We start from the raw sequence: 16,003 nt of genomic DNA on the forward strand, positions 1-16,003 counted from the left end.
ACACTGTCAAGAACTCCATATCCTTCAACTTTGCTAGCTATTGATGTGGTAATTTTGGTTATAGTTATTTATTTAATTATTAATCAGAGTTCCAAATTTGTAGTCAGTAAGACTTATTTCTTAAATTGGCTATCTTTTCCCTTCCTTTGAAGGGTGGTGCCCCGATTTATCCTTTATCAGTAATATTTCTCTGATAGCCACATTTATTGAATGCCCAAAAGCACACCATTTAATGGTGCCCCGCATGAAGGAAAGTACATAATCGTAACCCGCGCAAGGGAAAGTACATAATCACAACATTTTTGGTGCTCTGTGTGAGGCAAAGTCATGAATAATAACATTATTTTGACTCCTCGTGGAGCACAGCACAACAGTCAACGTTATTTAAGTGATCGCTGCTGATGACGGGCTCTCCATCTCCTCTTTAGTCGCATCCATTTTTTTTGCCTAAATATGGATTTATCCTCACCCAAAAGGCAGAGCATATTCTCCAGTCCCTGCAAAGGCTTTGTTCTCACATGTGAACTGGTCAACGCACCCCTCCAGCCAGCCACGTCAGATGAAGATTCAGAGAGACTGCATGGAGAGGACACTGTGATGGGAGAATCTCCAAGAGTAGTCACACCACTGGGGCTGTGAGGTGGCCACCTTTTGTGTTTTCCTCCTGTGGATGACTGCTCTTCAGGGTAGGACAATTTCTCTTCCAGGAGTCTTTGGAGCTATTATATATGGATTGTTGGACAGAGCTGGAATTAGTGATACTGTGGCTTAATTGTTCATTTCTTCTTTGTTCCACAGGCACAGCAGCAGTGCAGCACGGCTAATCTCCAATTGGGACATGATGTTGCAACTTATCACCTAACTAATACTATTTCCAATAATGTGACTATGCCACGGAAATAATTCAGAAAAGAAAGGAGTACGCGGGAATTAAGAAAGTTTTAAAAGAGAGAGGAATCCGTTTCTAGACACCTATGGCCAGAATGAGGATACACTGGGACACCGGCCCATGGCCATGGCAACAGGTAGGAAACAAAGAGGACACCGCAACACGAGCAAAACATAAACTACAGAAATACAGAGGAATGGACAAATAAAGTATGTAAGTGCATCTAAATGAAGAAGTAAGTGAAAGATAACACATGTTAGACACTGAAGACAAATAGTCTAAGAGATTGTATATAGGTCTTCAGTCTTCACTGTTAGGACTGATCGGACGCTGTATGTGTGAGCTATAATGATCACTTCATTCCCAAAACACAGGCTCTCTAGTGGTTCCAAGAGTCTGTAAGAGTAGAGCAGGAGGTCGAACTTTTAGCTATCAGGCTCCTCTCCTATGGAACCAGCTCCCAATCTGGGTTCGGGAGGCAGACACTGTCCCAGCATTTAAAGTAAAACTAAAAACCTTCCTCTTTGACAAAGCCTATAGTTAGGGCTGGATCAGGTGAGTCCTGAACCATCCCTTAGTTGTGCTGCTATAGGTTTAAACTGCTGGGGGAACTCCCATTATGCACTGAGCACTTCATCACTTCCCTCTGTCTCTCTGTCTCTCTGCCCCCCCACACCTGTTTATTTATTTATTTATTTATTTTAACATGTCATCATGTCAAAGTGTCACTTTGTCCTCCCATAGTCCCTCTGGCTCTTCTCTCTCTCTCGTTTCAGATAACTCTGGCACCGGGACTGCAGGACAACAACGACTACCATCACCATTGTTATCATTAATTACAATAACTCAGTAATTCATTAATATATATAATCCTGTTGTAGATCACTACATTGTTATTGTTATCTCTCTCTTCTCTCCCCCGCTTTCCACCCATCTCTCCTTTCCTCCCCCCTTACGTTTCTTTCCTCACCCCAACCGGTCGAGGCAGATGACCGCCCACATTGAGCCTGGTTCTGCCAGAGGTTTCTCCCTGTTAATGAGGGAGTTTTTCCTCCCCACAGTGCTTGCTCATTGTTGGAACTGTTGGGTTTCTCTACGTTAATATTGTTTCAAGGTTTTGACTTTTAAATGTAAAGTGCCTTGAGATAATGTAAAATATGAATTGGCGCTATATAAAAAAAATTGAATTGAATTGAATTAATGAGACAGATGCTCAAGAGAATCTGGATAACAAGAATGGACCTCACTAAGGAGGGGCCCCCATATTTCATCTGAATTTCCCCTCAACCCACGGGGGAAACGTGGGGGGCAAGTGCCTACTGTTGTATTCTTAGTTCGATTTTTCTTTTTATTGCTGAGTTGCTCAATGTTCTTTTGGCTATTGTTTGTTCTCATGGTATATAATATATATATATATATATATATATATATATATATATATATATAAATATATCATGGAGTATAATGCCATTTTCCAAAGCTATAAATGAACAGCATATCGTTAGTGTCGTTAAATGTTAATGGGTTAAATAATCCAATTAAAAGGACTAAGATAATTTTGAAAATGAGAAAACTTAAGGCTCAAGTTATCTTCATGCAGGAAACACACCTTTCCCAGGAAGAGCATGAAAAGCTGAAGAAATTTGGTTTTAGAAACACCTATTACAGTACTTGTAAACAAAGCAACAAAAGAGGTGTGGCAATACTTATACAAAACTCAACTAAATTTGAATGTCTAAAAGAAATCAAGGATACAGAAGGACGATATATTATAGTGAAGGGGAAACTACAGGAAGAGACGGTTACGTTAATTAATGTATATGCCCCTCCAGAGAGTACTAAACAATTCTTTAAATCATTATTCCCAGTCATGGCCTTAAAATCTGAAGGTATAGTGATATGTGCTGGTGATTTTAATATGATAATGGATCATAGGGTAGACACAACAAGTATAAAAAGAAATAAGACACATATATCTAAATTTGTAAACATGTCGTTGAAGGAACATGGACTGGTTGATGTATGGCGTGAACTGCATCCGAAGGAAAAAGACTATACACATTACTCTACTTTATATAACACCCCTCGCCCGGGGAGTAACTCAATGTAGAACCGCCACTGCCCTTAAGGAAGGTGGATTGCCACCCTCGTGTAATGAAGCAATCATATCTGTAATCCCCAAGGAGGGTAAAGACGCAGAATATTGTAACAATTACAGACCCATTTCTATGCTCAATGTAGATTACAACATATACACATCCATTATAGCAAGGAGATATCAGAATTTCATGACAGAATTAATTGATGAGGACCAAACTGGATTTACTACAGGACGACAAACATTAGATAACATAAGAAGGACCCTGCAAATAGTAAACTCGATACAAATGAAGGAAACTAAGGCTATATTGCTGAGTCTTGATGGCGAAAAGGCTTTTGATGGCGTAAATTGGATATTTGTATATTTAACATTAGAATGTTTTGGATTTAACAAAGAAGCCATTAAATGCATCAATACAATATACCAGAATCCTATAGCTAGAATAAAAAATAATGGTAGTCTAACAAAAAGCATAAAGCTACAGAGGGGAACATACCAAGGATGTTGCCTGTCCCCTCTCCTCTTTGACTTATACATTGAACCTCTGGCGCAGGCTATAAGACAGTGTGAGGAAATAAAGGGAATACATATTAAAAAACCAAAACATGTAATAAGTCTGTTTGCAGACAATGTAATAATATATTTAGAAAGACCTGATACAAACCTAACACATTTAAGTATATAAGTATATACGGAGACCACTCATTATATAAAACAAATGTGAATAAAACACAGATTCTGGCTTTTAATTATACCCCTTCCCAAGAAATTACAAATGCTTATAAATGGAAATGGAAGTCATAAAGCATAAAATATCTTGGGGTAACCCTAACAAAACAGATAAGCCATCTTCAGAAGATAAATCCAGCCATGTTTTCATTGTGATCAGATTCATATACAAATTAAGAGGATATTGAGAGATGGTCAACCATATCACTGGAGGTCAGTTCAAAGATTGACATTATTAAAATGAACATTTTCCTGATGCTGTTGTATTTCTTCCAATCCCTTACTGTCAAGATACAGTTAGAAAGATTTAAAACCTGGGACAAAATGATATCGAGGTTCATTTGGAGTGGTAAAAAACCAAGAATAAAATATAGCACGCTACAACTGGCTAAGAATCGGGGGGGATTCCCATGGCACTCCCAAATTTAAAGGATTATTATGAGGCAGCACAACTTGGTCAAGTGGTGTGACAAGCATTATAACTCCAAATGGAAAGAGATTGAGATGAGGGTGGCTAGCAAACCAGTGCAATCCCTTTTGGGCAACATTACATTGATAAAAACTACTAAAAGGTTCAATAGATCCAATAACCTCCCACACACTGACTATCTGGGCTGATTTCAATAAAAGGCATAGATTGGAAAAGAAAGTGAGATTGTTGAGCTGGATTGCATATGATGAAAGATTCAAGCCAAACTTGAGTGACCTGACATACAGGAACTGGGAGAGGAAGGGAATCACTGCCATGTGTACAATACTAAAGAATGGAAACAACATGTCTTTTCAGGACCTTAGAGAAATGTATGGATTAAAAAATGTGGATTTTTTTTAGATAACTACAGCTAAGGGATTATATTATAAGGGAAATAGGGAGCGCAAAAATATTAAACGGAGTGATAGATGTACTAATGCGAGTATATAATGGGTCAAAAATCAAGGTGGTATCTGTGTTATATCAAAACCTCAGAGACTGTACGAGTGCTTCAACTGATTACATTAGGGCTAGATGGGAGACGGAGCTGGTCCTGCAGTCAGGCCCCCAGTTTAGCCAGGCAGGGCCTCACAACCAGACACAGGTTAGGTACTAACTATAGGTTAGAGAGCGATTCAGAGGAACTTTATCAATACCTGTATCAAGAAAGATACTTATTAATGGAGGAGGTCGTAATTCATGATTACTCAGAGTAGTGAACCTGACTGAGTATAGAGACGTTTACATTGGTAGAAACCTCCCGTTTGGCACGAAGAAATTCTTCTTTCATTAAATTGTAAAAACTGTGCATGATTGATTTCTTCTGTGGTTGTTTAAAGAATCAGTGGTGTCAGTGATAGTGCTGTGCTTTAGAGTTCTGGGAAACACCACAGAGCAACTACAGGTTACAGATATTATTCATCTTTGGTTCATCATGTTCAGGAGGACAATATTAAGATCAGGACAGAGATTATACAAGGCTGGGTTAGGTATAAATGTGTGTGGTAAAGTATATGAGTTGCTTATGGACGAGGCAGTTATGTGATCCTGTAAGATAACTATAGAATAGATTTTTTTATTTGTATCTGAAAGAACATAGTTCCAAAGAAATCAGGTGTAATCATGACAGTGGATGTATAGTATATAGTATATAGTATATAGTATATAGAAGCATAGGAAGTGTCCATATCTCCAATTAGCTCAAAATCACAGTGAAAAAATATCACAACAAAACAGCTTCTAAATAAAAGTATTAGATTCTTGTGTAACCCAGGTTAAAAATCTGTATTAAAAACAATAAATTAGTTGACTGAATGACGACAAGTGAAACTCATGGTGGAAAAATCAATTCATTAATACTACGTTTTGGTTAATAATAAAAAACAGATGTTTATCTAAAAGGAGAGATAGAACCATAATAAAATAATTTATAGAGAGTTTTAGTTTGAAGGAGACGGGTTGGAGACGGTCTGTCACCCAATCAGAAAAGAAGCCCCACCCATTGAGCTGATCGGAGCAGGTTCACTTCCTCTGAAGTTGCCGGGAAGAGAGAGAGAGCAAGGCGCATTAAACAGACACTCACCATAGGAAGATAAAACAAGAAAAGTGGATCAGACTCGGAAAAGCTGCCGAAGAAATCTCCCGGGACGACCAGGACCTGTGTGAGCACCGTCGGAGGAACCTGTCGGGAAGAGAAACGCATCGGTGAGCGGCCGTCTTGATGTGCTAAAGGCTAATAGCTAATGCAACGAGTTAAACCGTTAGCATAGGAGCTAACATCAGAGCACTAGCTCCGGTGCTGATTGGCGCGAGAGAGACACACTACGACACACCACACATTAATGCTGAAGCCCTGATCCGACATTTTAAAGGTGCATTGTGAGACATTTGTTTGCTCCTTTGTTGCACATAGAGCTGTATTATGTGTGTGTTTAGCACCTTATTTGTGCATTCTAAGCTCATCCAGCCATATTTTATTAGCTGTGCACATTACATGTTTTTCTTTCTAGATGATTGATATTGTTTTATGTGCTAATTACGATGTAAAGAGCACAGGATATTTTGATACTGTTGATTTGGAGTGAGGAAGATTAGTTCAATAACATAATCTGATATTTTGAGTGTTGCTTATTTTATTACTGAACATTGTGATAGCATGTTGCAACAGTAATTGAGTAAAATTGTTATTCTCTATTAGGCCTGGGACGATAACAAATTTTGCTGGACGATATATTGTCCCACGAATTATTGCCGATAAACGATATTATTGTCAACATGATAATATATCATAATAATGCACACCCTTTCAAATACAATAAACTTTTATTTTTCAGTAATTTTTTACCATCGTAATTGTAATTTCAGGAACGTTGAAATATCCTAAATAAATAAAACAAACAAAGAATAAAATGGACTCTCAGTCTCTGTTAGCAAAAACAGCACTCAAATATAAAACCACACACAACCAAGACAATAAATAAAATGGCTTATCAAGTCTCGATTAACAAAATTGCACTTCAATAAATACTGAACATTTAGGCCGTTTGTGACATGTATTTTCTTGCAGGCAATTCGTTCTGTCTGTCAAACGTTTGCAGCATCTCTCTCAATGCTGGTTTTTCAACTGTACTAAAGGGCAGCATTTCTTTTGCGATGCAGCGAACTACCATTTTTGCTCCATTTATATTTACTTTGTCGACCAAACGCCTCAGTGAGTGTTGACTTTCGGGACGAAGGCTCGGCATCTTGAGGTGCACTTTTTTTTCCCCAGCTGGGAACACTGGGTTAGGTGGTTGTGCTTTAGGTGGGCATGCAACTTTGTTGTGTTGCTTTTTTTTGTTGACACCACTTTTGAACTGGCTCGTCCGTGTTGATGGGCTCACCTTGCTCATTCGGTGAGCAGATGTGGTAGAAATAACTATTTTTGTACAATGTTTATTTTTTTTAGTACATCAGTTTGGCTGAAATCTGTGGTGCTTCCACCTGCTGAACACAGAATAAACTATAAGTACCAGTCTTGGCTGCTTAACACAGCTCATATTACATGTGTAAAAATTATTGTAGGCTATTGTATTGTACAGTATCTGTAAATAATCGTGTTTCTCCTCTGTTCCTTAATATCTACAGATATGACAATGATTTCAGCATAAAATATCCTTTAACATGACTTTTTTCATTTCATTACATGAAGCACTGCAACACCTGATGTCCTCTGAATCCACTGTGGCAGCAGCAACAAGGTGGAGATCGGCAGCTTCAGGCTGGTCAACATGTTAATAATATTGAGTAAATTTCTATATCCATTATGGTTGGTAAAATGAACACTGTTATCACAACAATGTTCATCTTTTACTTTCTGATTTGATAAACTTTAGATAAAATGTCTTTTCTTTTTTGTCATAAGAGACAGAACACGGTCAGCACAGCTGTGTCCCTCAGGTTCGACCGTCCCTAATAAAATGACAGGAAACATAAAAGTATGGCATTATTGCTGAGATAAGTGTTACTTTCAAACAAAGTCTATGTCCTTATATTCTGTGGATATTCAACTATGTATTTGAATATGGTTTGGGATTAAACAGTGTACTACAATGAATGTGCAGTCTGGAGTTCTTTCACATTAAAAGTATTGCATTTATAATGTAATGCATCATGTGCAATCATTTGCTTTAATTGTTAGTAAGTTATGAAAACAGGTCTATACCTGGTAGGTAAACTGTTCATTCATAAATAAAGTCCAGCTCAACAAGTTTCACACTGCAGCAGCTGCACTAACGTTATTTCTGAACCAATAATCTAATAAAACATTATTACTGAAGTTACCCACAGTAACGTAGTCAAGCCAAATAGGTTGGGGAGCTGAACAACTTTACATAACGTTAAATATCTAACTTGGTGGAGCTCATTCACTAAACACACAGTCGCCTTCAGTTTAAAAGATTTATCACCATAAACTCTAATGCTCCTCTCTCCACTGTGTGAACCGCTTCATGTCGGTTTAATAACCCCCGTCACTCCCGTTAGCATTGCCATTACTGCTGGTATGTTGCCTGGAGGTTAGCGGAGCTAAGCTAACCAGCCAGGTACAGAGACAATGATACCTGCTCATCACTACTGACACGTAAATAAAAGGCAGTACTTTACACACCACAGACACTTCTCCGTCAGGACAATCAGCCGAACAACAAACGATAATATTCACATGTGAATGAAAACTCCTCCCCAGACCCGGTCGCGTTCGGTGACGGGAATTAGCCTGGAATTAGCCCCCCCTCCCCCCCCAGAGTTGTTACGAAGGAAGAACTTACTGATTGAGTCTAAAACCGTATTTTGAACCAGGCTGTAAACAGGTTTAATTCTGCTCTAAAGTCTGGCATTTTAACATGGGAGTCAATTCCCATTGACTCCCTCTTGGAGCCAGCCTCAAGTGGCCACCCAGTGAACTGCAGTTTTTTGCACTTCAGCATTGGCCTCAGTGCTCAGCCCGGGATGTTGCTGCTTGGTGTGGAGCCAATGCTAGCGTCCCTGCCTCCCCCCACAGAGACAAAGAGACTGGATGACTGACAAGAGGGTTCACTCTGTTCATTCCGCTATGGAACAAACGCCCCCAGGTGCTGAGACCGAGCTCAGAGTGAACCCTCTTGTCATCCAGCCTGCTTGGAGGCGAGAGAAGAGGAAAACAAACGCGCATGCACATGGCAATAAATCGAGGCCGGAAAAATTATCGAGTTCATTTTAATTTATCGTGCGATTAATTGATTTATTGATTATCGGCCCAGGCCTATTCTCTATTGATAAAGAGTTTATGTAGATTTAACATGATTAATGTACTATAATTCATTTTTTGAGATTTGAGAAAATTAAGATGAATGCTCTGATCCAACTTATCGTAGGTCAGGTTTTTTGATGGACCCATTGAGAGTTTGACCTACCTGGATGTTGGAGCCAGTCAAAGTTTGATGGCGAGCCAGACCCCGGAGGATACTTAGAGATACTACGCCGTGGAACCTGAATCCTTTTACACTTTACATACACACACACACACACCATCCACGCAACAGTGCGGTGGGACTGATTTTCCACCTTCACGGTGTTGACTGAACAGTGACTGAAAACAGGTGAACTGAACTTTAGAAAAAACGCAGCTGCAAAACTTTATTTTATTTTTTATTTTCTATACTTACCCGGGTAAGAGTTGTGATAATTTGTGTGATTGATGTTTTTATTCATCCTTCCCATCCTGTAATAAATAGGGAAGCGTATACTCCTGCGTCATCGTTTGATCAATCCTGGGCTCCATAGTCGATCTTAGAACTTCTGATTTCACTGGTTATTGAACCTAGTTACTATTTTTCAGTACTATTCTCTTTTCCTCTCAGAAGGGTTACACTTGTTTAGTTTTATTTCATAATACATGATAATATTGGATCATTCATTTGTATTTATCAGCATGTAAGCTTGTTGCAGTGTCTCAAACCCAGTTTTTCATCAATGTCACAGAAGAACAACAATGAAATGGACGGCTACACACCAGAATTGTATGGACCTGAGGGCAGAAAGTGACCTTACTTTGGAGGAGATGGATGACAAGGAGTTGTTGGACATGGTCTGGGCAGTGGTCAACAAATTGTCAGAGGGCACAAATAACCATCCACTTCCTCAAGATGTCCCTGCTCAGGAATGGCATGACTTGTTCAACTGGACTGGTTCTGATGAGGACCCCCCCCCCCCCTAATAGCATCACCTCTCAGCTTGGAGCAGCATCCTCCTGAAACCCAATGGTGAACTGGCTGCTGCCATAAATCACCAGCAAGTGTCCTGCAGTCAGGCCCCGTGTTCAGCCAGGCAGGGCCTCACATCCAGACACAGGTAAGGTACTAACTATAGGTTAGAGAGCGATTCAGAGGAACTTTATCAATACCTGTATCAAGAAAGATACTTATTAATGGAGGAGGGGGTAATTCATGAGTACTCAGAGTAGTGAACCTGACCGAGTATAGAAACGTTTACATTGGTAGAAACCTCCCGTTTGGCACGAAGAAATTCTTCTTTCATTAAATTGTAAAAACTGCATGATTGATTTCTTCTGTGGTTGATTAAAGAATCAGTGGTGTCAGTGATAGTGCTGTGCTTTAGAGTTCTGGGAAACACCACAGAGCAACTACAGGTTACAGATATTATTCATCTTTGGTTCATCATGTTCAGGAGGACAATATTAAGATCAGGACAGAGATTATACAAGGCTGGGTTAGGTATAAATGTGTGTGGTGGTGGTTTTAACTCTCTGACACCAAGGGGACAGATGACACAGAGGATGCAGGTTGTCTTATCTCTTATTTTGTGTCTGTTCTTGTCTCCAGTTCAACAATGTGCCATCAGGGAAGCTGACCAAACACCTGGAGGTGAGGCTGGCTCCTGTTGGATTATTGTAAGTATCGCACACATTAATGCAAACACACACAAACACACCTCTGAGCTACTGTTTCTATTTGTCTTCTTATGTGTCTGATTGTGTTTATGTAGCAAAGGAAAGGGGGTTTACGGGGCTCCAGGAGACAGACTTCCTTTTCCCGTGACCAACCGCCACTCACAGTAAGTCTGCCTGACTAGTTCACAGTCACCTTTTCTGTCATGAATTTATATTTCTTTGATTGAGATGCTTTCATGTTCTTTTCTTTCCTCACACTTTTAAACATTGGTAATTCATGCTTTCTGTGTTTTTTCTGTTTTTCCACAGAAAGAGAAAATGTGAGAGCTAGCAGGATGATGACATGCCGTATGTCAAGCTTTCGAAGACGGAACAGACACTAAACGCTGTTGCTCAGCTCGAAACTCCTGACTGTGCAGTCGTTGAGCCCAACGTTGAAAAGAGAGTATGTGTCTTTGCTTTGTAGGTTTGAGACTCTGTGTCACACAAACCTCATCCAGCTGTGTCTATGACCACACTTCTAAAACCGTTCTCTAACTATAATTCTTGACATCATGACACATCTATATACCCAGATTTAACTTGTGCAAAACAAGAAAGACACCAGTTCATTGTTGATATGCATTATGATACATACCAAATAGATATTAGAAATATAATAAAACAAATGATTTACCAAAATAAAATTAAAATCGCGTTTATAAAAATACTATATATATATATACATATACATACATACAGATATACATGCAGATATACATGCATTTATACTTCTGACCAAATGTATTTATGCAAATATTTTAATGACCTATTTTTCTTATAGTAGAGTAGGTTTTAATAATGTGACTTTACTTTTACTTTTGTTAATATAAAGTATTCTGTTACATTTCATTACTGGATGAATAAGATGTATTTAAGTGGGTAGAGAAGAGACGGGGACTTTGATACTGATTATAAAGGCTCAGTATAGTGTATGACTTGCTTATGGATGAGGCACTGATACAATCCTGGATGAAAACTATTATAACTAACAGGTTGTGGTTTTAACTCTCTGACACCAAGGGGACAGATGACACAGAGGATGCAGGTTGTCTTATCTCTTATTTTGTGTCTGTTCTTGTCTCCAGTTCAACAATGTGCCAGCAGTGAAGCTGACCAAACACCTGGAGGTGAAGCTGGCTCCTGTTGGATTATTGTAAGTATCACACACATTAATGCAAACACACACACACACACACACACACACACACACACACCTACCTCTGAGCCTCTGTTTGTATCTGTCTTCTAATGTGTCTGATTGTGTTCATGTAGCAAAGGAAAGGTGATTTATGGGGCTCCAGGAGACAGAGTTCCTTCTCCCTGTCCAGACACAGGAGGCTCTGGAAGAGATGGCAGCTGACACTGTCGCTGCTGTCCAGACACAGGAGGCTCTGGAAGAGATGGCAGCTGACACTGTCGCTGCTGTCCAGACACAGGAGGCTCTGGAAGAGATGGCAGCTGCCGTTGCTGTCGAGGCACAGGGGGCTCAGGAGAAGATTGCAATGGAATTGAATGCTGCAAGAAACAGCTCTCTGTCAGCTCTCCTGTTTTCTACTATGGATTATCCAATGCATCTAGTTGAGGACAATCTTCTTCTCCAAAATTCAGTTAAAATAAAAAAAAAAAGATTACAATGGTACTTCAAGCTCCTGAAGTTTGTTACATTCTCCTATGTGTTTTAACCTGTAATGGAAATTACATTTAATTGCATGAGCGGACAATGGTTGACCAAATTGTTAATCTAAAAAGGGTAACCTTAAGGTTTATGATGGTGGCTTAAGAGACACAGAAATTGCCACCACAATATCCAACCAGATGTTTTTTCATTTATCCGACCACCTCTCGTTTATTCGACCGGACGTCGTTGCTCCGGTCAGGTTTCTCATTTATCCAATCACATGTTGTATATCCAACCAGATATTTTGTCATTTATCTGACCACCTCTCGTTTATCCAACCGGACATTGTTGCTCCGACCAGGTTTCTCATTTATCCAATCACATGTTGTATATCCAACCAGATATTTTGTAATTTATCCAACCACCTTTCGTTTAAAAAAATGAGAAACCTTGGTGAGACAAACAAGGGGTGTTTGGATAAATTTATGAAGTGGGATGATTCAGATCCGTACGGACATTTTAAGGTCCTCATCAGTGCATAAAAGCAGAAGAGATCATTCTGTGCTTGGTTTCTCCTCAGAAACAGATCTCTGTCTGCTCGACAAGCTTTAAAATGATGGAGTACATGACAGTGGTTGTCCGATGGTGCCGTGTGCCACAGCCTCACATCAATTAACCCACATCAGGTCTTGGTGGTACATGAGCAGGTGGAACTGTACAGAAAATGAGACCCAGCATTTGAGAGTTATTTGCGCTCACCTATCCAGCGCTGGTGTTTGGACCTATATAGCCAAACTGTTCTCTACAATGAAGAAGCTATGGTCAGACCCGACGTTTAATCTATTGGGCTCTGGAGCTTTTGAGTTATTGTTGACAGATAAACAACCATTGACTGAAATTGTCAACCAATATAGTGTCACATACACTGAGATTCAGCCAGGAGTTAGCTTCTACGAAAATGTCATGAAGACAGTAGCATTAGTGAAAGCGTGCAGTCGGACCCTAAGAAAAGAGCTGACCGTTGCAGACCATAGGATGATGTTTAAGCTGTCCTGCAGACATGTAAGTACTGAGCACATCCTCTCTTAAACTTTTTGTTTTCTCAAAAAAAAAAAAGAAATGTTTATATACTCCTTTTCCACAAATCGTTTGTTTGTTTCATGTCACCCTGACAGGAACCCCACAGCCTGGTAGTGTTGCCACCTGGGTCTGCCACCAACATGATCACAGTGCGATGCACTGAGCCCCAGACGATATATGACCTTATGCTGAAGCATGGCTTACATTGCTCCTGTAATGGAAATTTTTACATTTGTGTATGTTTAATTGCATGAGCAGACATGTATGTGAATGACTGACCAAAGAGTTGACCAAATTGTTAATCTAAAAGGGTAACCTTAAGGTTTATGATGGTGGCTTAAGAGACTTGAGTTTTATGGCCTCGAGAAACCACAACTTTATGGTATCTCTTGGTATCTCTGATTGGGATCTCACACCTGGGGTCTCACAGGGGGGTCATCCACAGAACATGTAAACAAATGGACAGGATATCTCCTCCACTGAGAGAAACTACAGGAGGGTAATAAATACCTTTGCATGCTTAGTGGGAGGGGGCTGCGAGTTATAGGAACACTGATTCTCCTATGTTCTTTTCTCATTTGTGCATGCCATTCAGGTGATGTGTACTGATGAGTCCATCTGCAGATGCTGAATTAAACTTTCAGAAAGAAGTGTTTGACTTTGTGCTTGTTTCACAGAAATTGCCACCACAATTTTGGTGTTGTCGGCAGGATCACTCTTGTGAGAAGACACTCTGGATCTCAGGGCTGAAAGGTAAAACTGCGCAGGGAGTCTGGGACTCTGACCTCAACCTCCCTGACAAAAGAAGTTAGAGACATGAGGGCCTGATGCCTGAGAACCAAAGAGTGCTCTCACTGCTGTGATCCAGCGGACCAATTAGCACAAAGACACTGTCTTTCTGGGAAGACAAATTCAGAAGGGAAACGGTTCTCTCACAGGGTGAGTGACAGACGTGTCTGCATGGCAAGGTTTGGAACCAATGTAGAATCAAGGAAGCTTCGGGTGTTCTTGGAGATCATGGGTGGTCTTGTAGACCACAGAGTTAATATAGAATAAGCCTGTTGGTGATCTTAGAGAAGGTCACATAGTTAATTGGGAACTAATGAGTATGGTATTAGAATAAGCAGGTTGGTGATCTGAGAGGAGGTCACAGAGTTAAGGAGTATGGATATATACAAGATATAATAATAGGGATTGAAGGTAGGGATTGAACTAATCTCCAAGTCTCAGTGTGTCCGACTAGACCCTGATCTGGACTCAGCTCCACCAAGAGGACAACTACAGCCAGCAGCGGTGCAGTGTGATGACCAGCAGGACACTCAGCTGCTACCGGTGCAGAGGGCGCAGGCGGCAGCTCCAGCTGTCCCTAATCTCCATCCAGACCTCGACCTTGTTGCAGCAGAGGAGGTGGATAGGCCTCCATCATGCACCACTCACATACTCCACGGCGAACTGGGAAGGAGGCAATTTATGATTTGAATGCAACCCTGCAAGCACCGATAGTGGAGGTGGCTGCAGGAGATGGAAACACTCAGCTGATCTCCAGACCATGGACATTCACCAATATGAAAGAACCTACCATTTCATCTCTCCCACAAGTGTTAAGTGGGGGAGCGGTATGCAGTGCAACTGGAACCAGCACTGAACAGCAGAGACTGCTGATGTCTGAGATGGGGACTCAGTAATCGAAAGTGGCAAGATCTGTCTCTGCACAGGAGCGGTGAATGGTGAATCCAGCATGGGGTCATGCTGATCATGCAGGAAAACTCTTGAACAGCAAGACAAAGAAAAAGGACAGCTGGCAGCATATCAAAACCAAGTCTGCGGGCACAAGAAAGGTCATGGACGGAGAGGAAGGGGACGTGGAAGAACTGACGCTTGTTTCAAATGTGGCAAAATTGGACATTAGATCAGGGATTGTCCTGAGAACCAATACACATAGTGTGATTGAGTAGCGTTGGAGCTGGGGACAGTATATAGAGAGATACACTGTACCATTGTTTTGTTAAAATGAGGTTAAGGAAATTTTAAACATTAATTTTTGTTGTCACCACGCTGGCTGATAGATTTTATTGGTAGAGATTTGATGTGTTCATTGAGTAATATGCTAATTTTAACATCACAAGGCGTAGATGTAACTAGAGGATTTGATACATGCATATCAATGGAAGATTCTGAACTCTTCCCTCACCTCTGTAAGTAACACTTTTCTTGTGTGTTCAATCACTGTGTTGTCTCAGTAGCTTAGATTGATTCACTGGAAAGGTATCAAATTCTGATCTCCATGTTCTATTAGGCAAAGGAGAACAAAAACAATTAGTATTGAAGGTTTTGGAACTTTGGACCAAAAGGGGTTATGGGAAGGGAAAAAACATCTGATCCCAATAATAATAATAATTTGATCAGAGGTTTAGAGGTAAATCACAAAAGATTTCTGCAGTGATAAATGCAATTATCTTAAAACAGTTCTTAAAACAGATCAGATCATTATAGCAGGTGATTTCAATATTCATGTAGATGTTGCCAATGACAGCCTTAGTTCAGCATTTAAATCAATAATAGACTCGATTGGTTTCACTCAACATGTGAATCAACCGACCCACTGCCTGAATCACACTCTTGATCTTGCCCTGACATATGGCATT

The sequence above is a fragment of the Paralichthys olivaceus genome, chromosome 10, assembly GCF_024713975.1.
Source record: "Paralichthys olivaceus isolate ysfri-2021 chromosome 10, ASM2471397v2, whole genome shotgun sequence".
Lineage (NCBI taxonomy): Eukaryota > Metazoa > Chordata > Actinopteri > Pleuronectiformes > Paralichthyidae > Paralichthys > Paralichthys olivaceus.